The sequence below is a fragment of the Balaenoptera physalus genome, assembly GCF_965194825.1.
Source record: "Balaenoptera physalus genome assembly, chromosome: 3".
NCBI lineage: Eukaryota > Metazoa > Chordata > Mammalia > Artiodactyla > Balaenopteridae > Balaenoptera > Balaenoptera physalus.
In genome coordinates this window covers 77910562-77924714 of record NC_138890.1, presented here as the reverse complement: position 1 = coordinate 77924714, position 14153 = coordinate 77910562, and positions in this window count along the sequence as shown.

Sequence of the window (14153 nt, the reverse complement as noted above, 5' to 3'; positions counted from 1 at the left end):
TAAGAGGCTTGATGGGAGGCTCTGGTGGTGGGTAGAGCTGACTGTTGCTGTGGAGGTCAGAGCTCAGTAAAACCTTAATCCACTTGACTGTTGATGGGTGGGGCTGGGTTCCCTCCCTGTTGGTTGTTTTGCCTGAGGCAACCCAACACTGGAGCCTACCCGTGCTCTTTGGTGGGGTTCATGGCAGACTCTGGGAGGGCTCACACCAAGGAGAACTTCCCAGAACCTCTGCTGCCAGTGTCCTTATCCCCACGGTGAAACAGAGCCACTACTCGCCTCTGCAGGAGACCCCCCAACACCAGCAGGTAGGTCTGGTTCAGTCTCCCCCAGGGTCACTGCTCCTTCCCCTGGGTCCCGATGCACACATTACTTTGTGTGTGCCCTCCAAGAGTGGGGTCTCTGTTTCCCCCAGTCCTGTCAAAGTCCTGCAATCAATTCCCACTAGGCTTCAAAGTCTGATTCTCTAGGAATTCCTCCTCCCGTTGCCAGACCCCCAGGTTGGGAAGCCTGACGTGGGGCTCAGAACCTTCACTCCAGTGGGTGGACTTCTGTGGTATAAGTGTTCGCCAGTCTGTGAGTCACCCATCCAGCAGTTATGGGATTTGATTTTACTCTGATTGCGCCCCTCCTACCGTCTCATTGTGGCTTCTCCTCTGTCCTTGGTCGTGGGGTATCCTCCTTGGTGAAGTCCAGGGTCTTCCTGTCGATGATTGTCCAGCAGCTAGTTGTGATTCTGGTGCTCTCGCAAGAGGGAGTGAGAGCACGTCCTTCTACTCCGCCATCTTGGTTAATCTCCGAAAATGCATCTTTTTTCAATATTTTATAGTAAAATGTTCTATCCCCAAAAATGCTTGATGAACTTTTTGTTGAATTTCCTTTTCCAACCTCACTTATTATGTATATATATAATGTATAATATATATGCTACATAATGAAAGCCAAATAAAAGCAGGAAGGAATATACTCAAATTATCTTTATAGGTGAGTTGTTAACCAAGATGCATTATTACCATCTTAATAGCTGAACATAGCCTCAAGTGCTTTTGATACGTAAAATGATTCCAGGTGCATCAGAAACTCCTTCTGTAGGTGTATAACTGGGAATTCTCCAAAATTCCTTCTATGTAGAACATGATGCCTATTAAAGGATAAATAATAAATATGTGCAAATTTGAAGCTTATGTAGACATTATAAAAAACTAAATGGTATTTTCAACATTATTTAGGATGTTGACAAATAAGATTTCTTTCAGGGTAGTATATTTTAATCACTGAAATTGTTTAGGATTAATGGTACATGGTGATAATTAAAAACAGACCAAATTGTAGTTAACTTTTCTTAATTTTTCTGCAGACAACGCATCCTACGATTGTTTATTCTAACCACCTGTCCTTACTATACCACTAGTTTGGGTACCAGGCATTGTATTAGCCAACAGGGCTGTTAGGCAATATACCTCACTTCTAGCTCTGTACTGATAAGGAGATTACTCCCGTCAGTTAAATATTATAGGTCTCAATTCTCGCATCTGTGATATAGAGTCAGATTACACAGTTCCTAAAATATTGTCTCTAAAATGCAACAATTTAGCATTTAGCAGTAAGAATTATAAGAATTGTTGCAATGTGTGTGCATTTATGGAGTCCATAAGCAGAGCACAGATATGGTAAGCATAAGCCCCCTTAAGTTCTAATCACTGCACTGCCTCACAACATTTAAGCAGGTCCTTTAACCTTTTATTTTACATCAATCTTATTTTTGTCTGTAAAATGAGAGAGTTGAGCCAGATGACTCTAACGTTTCTATCTTGTCTGAGTGTTGTTTATTTCTGTATCTTTATGCAGATTCTTCAAAATATTAATCATACTGTTCATTGCATACAGATACATTCATTTGCTTAGTTGTTATGGAGATGATAAAGAATGACACTTTTGTGATAACTAGTGTAGATGAAGAAATTGAAGTTCAAAGAGATGAAGTATCTTTCCTGCTTCATAAATGAAAAATCTGCATTTATTATATACTGTTAAACTTCACTGGAATTGATTATCTTGTCTATTTGGGCACAGGTTATAGAACTGAATTATCTAAAATAAGCCTACTTTTCTTTTTTTACATTATGTTTATAAATAGTTGTGTCTCGGTCACATAACGATAGCATTTTGGGGCTGCTATAACAAAAATACCACACATTGGGTGGCCTTAAAAAACACTTTTATTTCTCACAGTTCTGGAAGCTGGAAATCCAAGATGGAAATGCCAGCAGATCTGGTGTTGGGTGAGGGCCCCCTTCCTGCCTAGCATACAGCTGCCTTCTAGTTGTCTCCTCCCAGGGCTGGGAGAGCAAGTTCTAGTCTCTTTTTCCTCTTCTTAGAGGACACTAATCCCATCATAGTGTTTCACCCTCATGACCTCCTCTAAACCTAATTACCTCCTAAAATCCCCCACCTCCTAATATGCCATTGGGGGTTAGAGTTTCAACATATGAATTTTGGAGAGACACAAGCATGCAATCCATAACCAGTTGCACCTAACTAGTACTCTTTTCCTAAACTTGTTTTGGTTTGACTTCTCTCTAAGGCTTCAGCCCAAACTTACAGACTATCTTCATGATTTGACAACTGCCAATCTTACCAGAGTTAAGGCTAGCCTGTCCTCATTCTGCAAATGTCTCCCCACATCCTATGCTCTAGTCTTATTTACTGAAGTCCTGGCTGTCTTTGATCTCCTTGTCTTAGTCAGCTCAGGCTGTCATAACAAAATACCACAAACTGTGTATCTTAAAGAAGAAAAATTTATTTTCTCACAGTTCGGGAGGCTGGAGGTCTGAGGTGAAGGTGCTGGCACGTTAGGTTTCTGCTGAGGCTTCTTTCCTGGGCTTGCGGACATGCATTCTCTCTGTGTCCTCACATTGTCTTTTCTCTGTGCACACGCGCCTGGTGTCTCTTCATATTTTTATAAGGACACCCCTCCTATTATATTTGTGTTCCACCTTTATGACCTCATTTAACCTTAATTACATCCTTAAAAGCCCTTATCTCCAACTACAGTCATATTTGAGGTTAGAACTGAACCTATAAATTTTGAAGAGGGGCACAATTTAATCCAAAGACTCTTTAAGCTGTCTGATGTCTCATGGAACTTGTACTAATCCTATGTGTTCCCATCTCTGTATCTCTCTGATCCGCATTTGTCTGTTTATTGTCTTTCTACTTCACTGGACTGTGAGCTTTTAAAAAAGTGCATCATTTTTAAGTCTAAAACTCTAGAACAGTGATTGCATGTAGATTTATTAAGCAGTACATGAAAACTTTCCTAATTAGTTGATTAATAAAATAGTTTTATTTCGTATAACATTTTTAGGAAGGGTAGAAAAGTGTGCTGCATGTCTTTATTCTAGATATTAGCAATTGAGACTGTGCCTTCTTAAGATCCTCTATTTTAAAGAGTATCTATGAAGAGGTTAAGGCACAATAAGTACTTCAAAACACTTGTGGAATAGAAGCGAGAGAAGTCTCTAAAACAGCATTTTAGAAAAATGACTACATCAAAGGGAACTGCAGTATATGAATTAAGTTGGCCTGAAGCAGAGACGAGGGGATAATGTGTTTCTAAGGTGGCGTGACCACAGAATGTTCTTGATAACAGGTGTGTTCAGACTATGAAGCCTGGATGAACAACAGCCACTAGGGGGATGTGTGAGGTGAGAGGAATAAAATATACAGGAGACTCTTGTAGGAAGAAAGCAGAGATGGAATGATTCCACTGGTGTTTTATTTCCTCAAGCAAATTTTTGATACTGCAGGGACACTTTTCTAAATGACTTGCTTGCCTCAGCCTTTTTTAGTTTTGGACCCAAACTTTTGCCTCCAGACTTTGTGAATCCAGTCTGCTGATCCATTCCGTGACATTCAACTTAACACCATAAAGAATTTAGATCCTGAGGCTTCTAAAAGGATAAACGACTCGTGGTTATAAATAATTTTCATTCTTGTAATTTCATGTCACAGTGATCTTTTAAAAATTCTTAGTTGAGATAACGTTACTCACCTGTTTAATAGCCCAATGGATGTCTCCTTTGATTCACAGTAAAAGCCAGAGTCCTAAGGATTCCTTGGCAAAGCCCACCGTGAGCTGAGCTTCGTTACTTCTTTGACTCAGGTCCTGTTGCTCTTTCCCTTCCTGTCTCCAGTACATCAACCTGCTTTCTTTCTTTGCAAAGTACTTGTTACTTTCAAGTAAACTATCTAACCTGTTTATTCCTTTTGTGTGTTGTCTAGTCTTTCCCTTAGAACACAGATTCTACCGTGACAGAATGTTCTCTGTTTTGTTAAGTGCTGTATCCCTAGTGCATAGAAGAGTGTCTGGCATGTAGTAGACACAACACAAAACACCACTGTTGAATGAAGAAATAGGATGCAAATTGACACATGGAATTTGTTCTGGAAGTAAAATAAGATGCTGAATTTATGACAGAGTATTGGCAGAGGAAAATAAAATCCGTAACATTGCTTTTAGCATTGGATTTTCACCTTTGTATAATCATGTTGAAAAAAGTTGATTTCGTTTTGCTTTTCTTAGGCTACTCTTCATGTTAATAGGATAGTCCTAGGTGATGTAAACAATCCACGATCATATTTCTTCACTGAATTTGCATTGGTAATAGTCTCTGCGTCTCCCACAATAATACCTTTCATTTTTTAAATTAAGTCCTGCGGAATGCAAATAGAAGAGGAGAGGAAGAGGAAAGGAGAAAATATACGGGGAAGAGGAGGAAGATAGACCAATGCTCTTTGTTGCTCTATTTTACTCATGCCAGCACTTTCTTATCTGTCTTTATAAGGGATACCTTTCTATGTCCTGCTGAGGAAGGTGGGCTGAACTCTACTCCCCTTAATGCTAAGAGGCTTCTATGTGTGAGATACAAGCTAAAGAAAGAAAGAAAGAAGTAGGTGCTTTGTAGAGAACTTAGAATCGTTTTCCTTTCCAAATTACAATTTATTATTTTTATCCAGGAAAATAAAACAGTGATTTCACTTAGAATATTATTTTCAAGGCATGATTTTCACAGTTTACGATAATCTTTTTCTACATGTAACATACATTTTCAGAGAAGCTGGCTTTGAAAACTCAGCAGGACGGGAAGACTGGATGCGCTCCCTGCAGGCTTGCTTCTTGTTACTGTCACAGGATGTTGAAGGACCAGACAGCACAGCAAGGGGCGGGGCATGCTTGGGAGAAACAACTGCTCAAAGACAAAAAATATAAACCATCAATTATGTATTAGAGAAAGGTTTCAATTAATGATCACACAGATGCAGCTTTGTTTACACACACAAATTTAGTCTCCCCACACTTTGGGCTCAACCTTGAAAACATAGGCTCATTAGTCAGAATCTTTTTCTAACTACGCTTCCAATTAGAAATTCCTTTGAGAACATGGGCCATTCCATCCATCGGATAACACACAGCTTAGGAGGAATTTATTGACCCTGACTCTGGGAAACCTCGTTGCAGACCTTGTTAGCACAAGGTGGAAACCCGTGCTACCTTGTTAAGCAGGATATTACTCTGAAAATCCTTTTCCTTGTCACTGGGACATCATCCAGACACAAATCTCAGATGATCCTTTCTTCATTATAGAGCTAAAGAGGGAGTCAAATGTGAGTGAAAGAAATCAATTGAACAAGTTGGCAACTGCTTTAATCCATAGACACATAGTAATGATAATAACTAACAACATTATTGAGTTTACGAAAGCCCTTCTCATATACTTCATTTTGGTCAGTCTTCTAAACAGCACTATGAGTTAAAAGAAATGTGTATTTGTTCTTGGTACTGGTTGCTACCAGTTTTACCTTACTTGTAGCAAAAATGAGATTCTGCTGGAACCCAGCTGGAAGGCTTAATAGTTTTTCCTTTATGGTACATATTACTTATCAGCAATCATAGCAAAACTCGGGAATAAATTTTATCTGGAAGATTGGTGAGGTAATGGATCTGCTTAGAGGTACAGCTCATGGATGACTCCTGCTCTACTGACAGAGCTTTAGACTCCAAGGAGGCTATTAGTATGTAAGGCAACAGCAAAATATATCTAAAGTTAAAAGAAACTTATAGGAAGAGAAACAGTAGCTGGCAACTTTAACAAAAAAAAGTGGTCATATTAACCTAGTTTTCTGGAATCAAACACACACTTAAGCATGGCTAAATTTTTGTTATTTAGGATAATCTCTAACACCCCAAGTGTCAGGGCCCCTCAAGATCACCCTCAGACTAAATGATTCACTTGATGGACGCAAAGGATTCAGAAGCTCTTGTATTCATAGTTACAGTTTATGACAGTGAAAGGATACAGATGAAAATCAGCAAAGGGAAAAAGCACATGGGGGAAGGTCTGGGAGAAACCAGGTATAAACTTCTAGGTATCCTCCAAGTGAAGTCTCACAGGATCACTTAATCATCCCATCGATGATGTATATCCCATCAATGATGTATGACAACATGTGGGAAGTGTTGCCAACCAGGGAAGCTCACCTGAGCCTTGGTACCCAGCCTTTTTTTATTAGTGGTCAGGCAGGTGGACAGGCATTCATTACCTGTGACTTACATATACAGCTGGTCTGCTACTCAGACTCCAGAACCTCAAAGAAAAATAGGTGTTTACCATAAATCACATTGTTAGCATAAACTCTCTGGTCAAATTTGTACAGAATAGCCTGAAGCTACAAGCATACAAAAACACCGTTCTCAGGCAAAATCTTCCAAAGCTCAGCAGTCATGAGCCAGTTAAGGGCCAGTCCTGGGGGGAAAAGAAAGCCTTTCTTGAGAATGTGCAGGGTTTGAGCAACTCTGGCCTGCTAGGTTAACCCTTTCCTGCACGCTATGCTATCCTAATGTAGGAACACTAAAATCATTAAAGAAATATTCTTTGAAACCAGGTTCCTCTCAACCATTGTAAAGTTGTTCAAGTGGTCTGTACATATTGATCATTGGAATCTTTTATAAGTTTAATATATATAATGCAATTAACTTATTGTAATATTTTCTTTGAAGATAAATAGAACTTATTGTATTATTCTAAAAATGTACCTTTACACACTCAAATTATTTTATCTGTCTATCCTTTATACTCACTAAATGGGCTGACGCTTTATCTGGCTCCTTTAGCATCAAGGACACAAAACTCAAGCCTTTTCTTTGCCTTTCCTTCCATTTCTTCACCAACCCTATTTTATAAGCCTGCATGTTTATCTGAAAATGAGTAGCCACACCATTTTCATTTTTTCTAATTGTATCATTATTTACTCTTTACCCATTTGTCTTTCAAGATCTGAATTGTTAGCAAATGATAGGATGTATTGATACATGGTTTTAAAAATAAAAGTTTCAGCCAAACAGGTAAGAAATTCCTCTCTACAATTCCAATTTTCAAAAAACTTAGAAAAATGCAAGATGTTTAAAAACTAATTCCATACCTAAACCTTACTTAAAGAATAAGGAAGCTATTTATAACCTTTTTTTTTTTTTTTTTGTAATCCATGAACTGTGAACATTCAAATGTTTTACTTCAGAAGTTTGAATATATATGGTTATAGGATGCTGCCCAAAACTCCTTTGGATGTGTTACATAATATTTATTATTTTTGTACCTTGTTGCTTCTCTAAATGGAAAATTTCTAAGTTTTGAATTCTGAATCACCAATGAATTTTGGATCTTTACAGAGATCCATGCTCTAAATCACTGTAGCACAGTTCTGGGACTCATTTCCCAGAGGTGGTGTTTTCAGCTCTTTTACTTAGTATTTATGGTTTTTACCTTCATATTTCAAAATAATGTGCTTTATACTATAGAATTTTTAATTTTGGACAATACATATTGATTTACTAATAAAGAGGTGAAAGATGGGCACTTACTTCTCTCGTTTCAAAACTTTACTCTCCATATTTCTAAAACGGATTGGGAGCTTATTAAATTTAATGCCTTTGTCATTTAGTGCTGAGACACATAATATATTATGATTTTTATTCTCTATAATTTTAGGATTTACCTGGAGTAAATAATTGCCTTTTATTATTTGCTAATTTTTTTAATGTAACATTCACCAATTCAATCAAAATTTATCAAGGAATCAAGAATATCCTCTGTATATAATCCAAACCATCAGGTCATCTATCAGTTTGGTTTTTCTTGGAGCCCTCCTTCATCCTATGCTCTGGGATGGTTTCTCTTTAAACCCTTTTCAAGCTGCCAACCCCAGAGCTTCCTCATATAAGCAACCTTGGAATTCTTATGTTGTCTCTTGTATTTCCTGAATTCTTTGTATTCTTGTTACCAAACTGATCGACTAGACCTGCACTGAGGTTCTAGCCTGGGCCAAGACCCTTTGTCTCGGCCAGGGAGCCTCTCTTTCCAATCATATTCATGCAGCCAGTGACAAAAACTGATTCTGAGACTGGAACAGCACAAGCTTTATTCAATGGCTGAAGAATGGAGAAGTGGGAAGTGAGTTCACAAATGAACTTCTCAACACAATTCGGGTGGAGACACCAAATATATAGGAGGGTCAAAGTAAAAGGGAGGGAATTGCAAAGAGTGGGAGGAATATTCATGAGTTGTCTGAGAACAGGGGCGTAGTTTGAACCTAGAACTGATGCAACTCTCCTTTTTAGTCCTTGTATGGGATTTTCCAGTTGTTGTCGTGGCAATTGTCAACTGTTGTGGTACTGGTGGGTGTGTCATCTGGCAGGGCAGTGTATTACAGTGAGCATCTAATGAGGCTCAAAGATTACTGGAAGTCACATATTCTGCCATCTTGGGCCTTGTTGGTTCTAACCAGTTCTTATTTTATTCTCTTTGCAGCTTCCTCCTGAATCTTAGATAAGAGTAATTGGTTTCCACTCAAGGGAGGGGCAGGGGTATGACTCTGGGGCAACAACCGTGGTGCCATTGTGACACCAAATGGTGTGCTATAATACAATTCTGATAATCACTAAGTTAACACAGACCCCCAAAGTTAAAGGACGTGGTTCCCAGTTGTCCTCACTTCAGACAACAGTTGCACTTTGGGGGTCCCCAGGCCACTCGCAACTTTGACCAACTGTCTACAATTTCAGTAGATTCAATGATTTGCTAGAATGACTCAGAGAACTCAGGATAGTGGTTTTTTTTTTTGTTTGTTTATTTTGTTTACTATTAAATTTTAATTATAGAGGATACAATGGGCAAGGTCTGGGAGAGTCCCAAACCCAGAGCTTTCATGTCTTCTCCCCATGGAATCAGGGTGCATCACTCTCCAAACACATCAAGGTGTTCACCAACCAGGAAATTCCAGTAAGCATTGGTGTACAGTGTTTTTTTTTTTTGGTTTCATTATGTAGGAATAATTGATTGAATAATTGGCCTCATGATTGAATTCACTTTCCAGTACTCTTTCCCTCCCGGGAATTTGGGCTATCTCAAAATCCAAACCCTCTGATTACATGGTTGGCCTTTTTACTGACTAGCCCCCAGCACTCATCTCATTAACATAAACTGAGGTGTGATCTAAGGGTTCATGATTAACAAAGACATTCCTATTACTTGAGAAATTCCAAGGATTTAGTCTCCCTTTCAGCAACCAGAGATAAAGGTCAAATTCTTTATTATACAACACCATGTCTTTCTCTTTCTTGGTTTATTATATTATTTTGGTGGAATGCATCTTCTAGAAGCTTTCCATGGTTCATAGGAGCCAGTGACAAAAACCGATTCTGAGACTGGAACAGCACAAACTTTATTCAATAGCCGAAGAATGGAGTTTTTCTGAGACACTGTCTGAAAATGTATCTCTCTTTCACATTTTATGGATAATTTGACTGGGTATAGACATCAAGTTTGGAAATAATTTCCCACCAAGATTTTCAAAGCATTGATTCACTGTCTTCTAGCTTTCAATGTTCCAGTTAGTTGAATAATCAGATGCCTTTCACAAAACTGATTATTAGTATGATATTTAGCTGTCACCTCTTTCCCCTTTTTACTCTCTGGAAATTTTTTTTTTTTTTAAAGAAATTCACGTTCTTTTATTTATTTATTTATTTATTTATGACTGTGTTGAGTCTTCGTTTCTGTGCGAGGGCTTTCTCTAGTTGTGGCAAGTGGGGACCACTCTTCATCGCGGTGCGCGGGCCTCTCACCATCGCGGCCTCTCTTGTTGCGGAGCACAGGCTCCAGACGCGCAGGCTCAGCAATTGTGGCTCACGGGCCCAGTTGCTCTGTGGCATGTGGGATCTTCCCAGACCAGGGCTCGAACCCGTGTCCCCTGCATTGGCAGGCAGATTCTCAACCACTGCGCCACCAGGGAAGCCCTGGACATTTTTTATACCTTTCATTTTTTCATTGGATTCTGAAATACCATTGTACTGTGAGTTGGTGTGGCTCTGTGTTTTTGGGGGTTTTTTTGTTTGTTTTTGGGTTTTTTTTTATTTTGATTTTTGTTTTTACAAGTCATATCCTTATTTTTTCACTCATGTCACTTGTCCAAAGCTGCTCTTGGGTGGCTCTGCTCAATGTTGTCTTTACTGTGGTACCTAGTCTGCCAGATCTCACAACAAAGGAAAAAGAAATATGCTAAATCAAGAAATGGCTTTAACTACTTCTTTTGGGAAGTGCTACCTCTGGTTACTTCTTACTGAACAAATCAAATCACATAGTGAGTATTGCCATCTACAGTATAAGGAGGGTCACAGTGGACAAGGTACAATTTCTCATGCCAGGTCCTAACATAATCACACTATTTTTAATTTTTTAATTCTATTATGGGTCACTCAGATATTTTGGAAGTCTTTCATTTTCCAGCCTGGGAGATAAATCTGTTTTAGGAGTTGCATAGGGAATTGGAACATTTCCCTCTTTACAATCTATATTTACAATGAATTATCATATTTTAGTATAGCTGCCTCATACTCAGTTGTGCCCAGTATCCCCAAGTCCAGAAAATTCCTAGATCTAACTTTCATAGATTGAGTTTCTAAGTGTCTGCCAGGATGGATGATAAGTAGTCCTGTGTTGGGTGGAATTGGGGAAAAAATCTTAAGATGTTTATATGTATATGAGTTTTCAAAAAATTCTCCTGTTTTGAGACAAACCTGACACCCTTTCTTCAGAGGTACTGGAGTGTCCAGTCCTCAAAATATGCTGTGGCTATGAGTTTGCTTCTGATTGGCTTACTGATCTGCAGGCAATTATATATATATTTTTTCTATTATGACATGCCAGCTATCTCTAGCTATTCTGCTTCCTGTTTTCTAAAACTTTAGTCTGCTATCTTTTTTTGATATCTTTAACCTGCTGTCATTTTGTCAACTTCTTGTTGTTTTGTCTATGTAACTTTATATCTTTTAAATATGGAAAGAAACAGAAATAAACAGAAGTTTAACCAATCACATTTATTGAAAGCTTCATGCTAATGGCCATATATTATCATCACAACGTTTTTGTATCACATGGCATCTACGTTTGTAGCTAAAGTTGTTTGCTTTTTTGTTTCTTGCTTTGTGTTCTATATATCTATGCTAAGTATTCAGAAGACATTCATCTATCAGATTACTCAATATATTATTGTCTTTTACTCTTACCTTAGAACTCAGTCTTATATCTTTTCTCAAATCTCTAGAATACCCTTACTTGTCATAGAGTCATACAATATTGAGGTATGTTGAAAAATAAGGTTGTATTTTTGCTTTTATGTACCTCTCAGTTTTTAACATAGGATTGTTTTTTCCTAGATGCCTTCAGGATAATACTTTATGTTAAAATGGTTCCCTTGACTAATAGAAAGAATTAAATTGTGTTATAAAAATCTTTCATTTCCTTGCTGGGTACCATATATAATTTTTATATCATGTCCTAAGGGCAATAAATTGCAGTGTTTGGAATTAACATTGCTCTTAAAAGCAGAACTGTTTGGTTAAAGGATTTTATGAGACAAGGTACTTAATACTCACATGGTACTTAAAAGGTCTGGTTTCTTTACTGCCCTCATATTGAGTAACTGATCCCATAGTAATTGAAACTTCATTGTGAACTACCAAATAGTGAATAACCAATGGCTATGGTATACTCATCACCTTGGTACATGATGATGGTATTATTGCCTTAGTTATATAGTCACAGAATAAGCTACTTTTATAGTTTGAGAATGCAGTGCTACTTCAAGCATGTCCAGATCTCAAAGACTGCTCCTTGACTCTTACTTGAGTTTTAGGTGACTTATGTAAATGAAATATTTTCAGGGGAATTTATCCTGGATATTCTAGAAATCATGATAAATGGGTGGAACAGAAATACATTCACAATTTTCTTCCTTTCTTGAAGGAACACACTAAAGCAATGTACATAATTGAGATCCATGTTATGCGTTGGTGGTCTAGGTAAAATATATATGTCTATTATATATATTAAGCTTAACTATAGCTGAAATTTTTCTTGTTATAAAACAAGTATTCTGTAGATCATCATAATTGTTTTGAATATTCTGAATGAACTGACCATCATTCTGTGGGTTTTATACTGCGTTGGTCTATTAGGAATAAATATGAAATATTAATTTTTTTGTTTCCAAGCATGACATAAAAAGTATGTCCTTTCATATCCCTTAACAGAAGAATTTTCATTTCTTCTTTAAGCAATAAAAGTCTAAGTCATTATGAGAGTTTAGTCTTGAACTGAATTTAAATTTATCTTCCTTCTCTTCCTAATCATAGGCTTGAGTTGTATGTCTGCTTGGAGTAAAGGGGGAAAGCATGGACACCTATGATAAACACATCCCTCATATCTTTCAGCTATTACCAGATTTGGAATCACACAGACATGAGAGAATATTGTTCTTAATATAAGAGAATTTGTATTGATCATGGGGAAGTGTCAATTTGTCAGAGTTCATCTTCTGTGGTAGATTCTACCTCCACCAATGTGATTGTTTGTTTTTTTTGTTTGTTTGCTTTTTATTTTGGCTGTGCTGGGCTTCGCTTCATTTTGGTACACGGGCTCCTCTAGTTGTGGCGCGTAGGCTCCAGAGCACGTGGGCTCAAGTAGTTATGGCACATGGGCTCAGTAGTTGTGGTGTGTGGACCCAGTAGTTGCAGTGCGTGGGCTTATTTGTCCCGTGGCATGTGAGATCTTAGTTCCCCGACCAGGGATTGAACCCTCGTCCACTGCATTGGAAGGTGGATTCTTAACCAGTGGACCACCAGGGAAGTCCCCCTGTGATTGTTTTTGTGTGGGAAGTTTGCAAGTTTCTTTGGGAATAGTGTTCCGTTTCATCCAATTCCCTTTGATTACTGAGGAACTTTTCAGAGAGGATTGGTTGATTCTCCTTCATGTCTCCAGCTTATTCTTGGGTAAATTGTCTACTCAATAGATTTGATGGTCCTGGGTGTTTTCTAGTGCTTGCCACCTCTTCTGATGTTTGTGACCCTTTTACAAAAGTGCCAAGTTCCTTTTCTGCAGGTTTTGAGGGAAGGCTTCCAATAACTAAGATTGAGATGGGGAGGAAGATTGTTCTTTTTCACAAGAATACTATAATTGGTTCCTTTATTCTTTTTTTTTTTAACCCAGGCATTTCCAAGAAGTTTCAAGTCCTAGAAATTCATAGACTAGAAATGGATACTGAGCTCAGTGTTTATATCCTGCCTCAAATTGCAATGGTTATATGTCAAGTGCTCTTAAGAACTACCTCCTTACGATCAACCTCCCTGTAATTGTGGTACAGGTTAGAACTCAGGATTCTACAGCACATGAGTTACCCAGCCAGGGATGAAGTGATCATTTTCCTTTCTTCTTAGTACCTCAAATCTTTGTGAGGGGTTAAGCTAGACCTTCCTACCATGAAACTTGACTTGAGGAGATGGGAAATGCTTCCTTACTTTATCCAGAGGGACACTTTTTCTCACCACTGACATAGTTCCCATAAAGTGGAAAGCTTTTACATTTATGTTATATCTCTCCTTTTTTTTATTCCCCCTCCTCTTAAGTTAATCAGGAAGTGGAGTGTAAAGTGGTGGCAGGGAGCCATGAGAGAGGAAGATGTGGATAATTGTAGTAGTGAAGATTTTATTGACCCTTGTTAGACCCTCAGGGACTGTGTCTGGCTCGATTATGTTTAGTAGT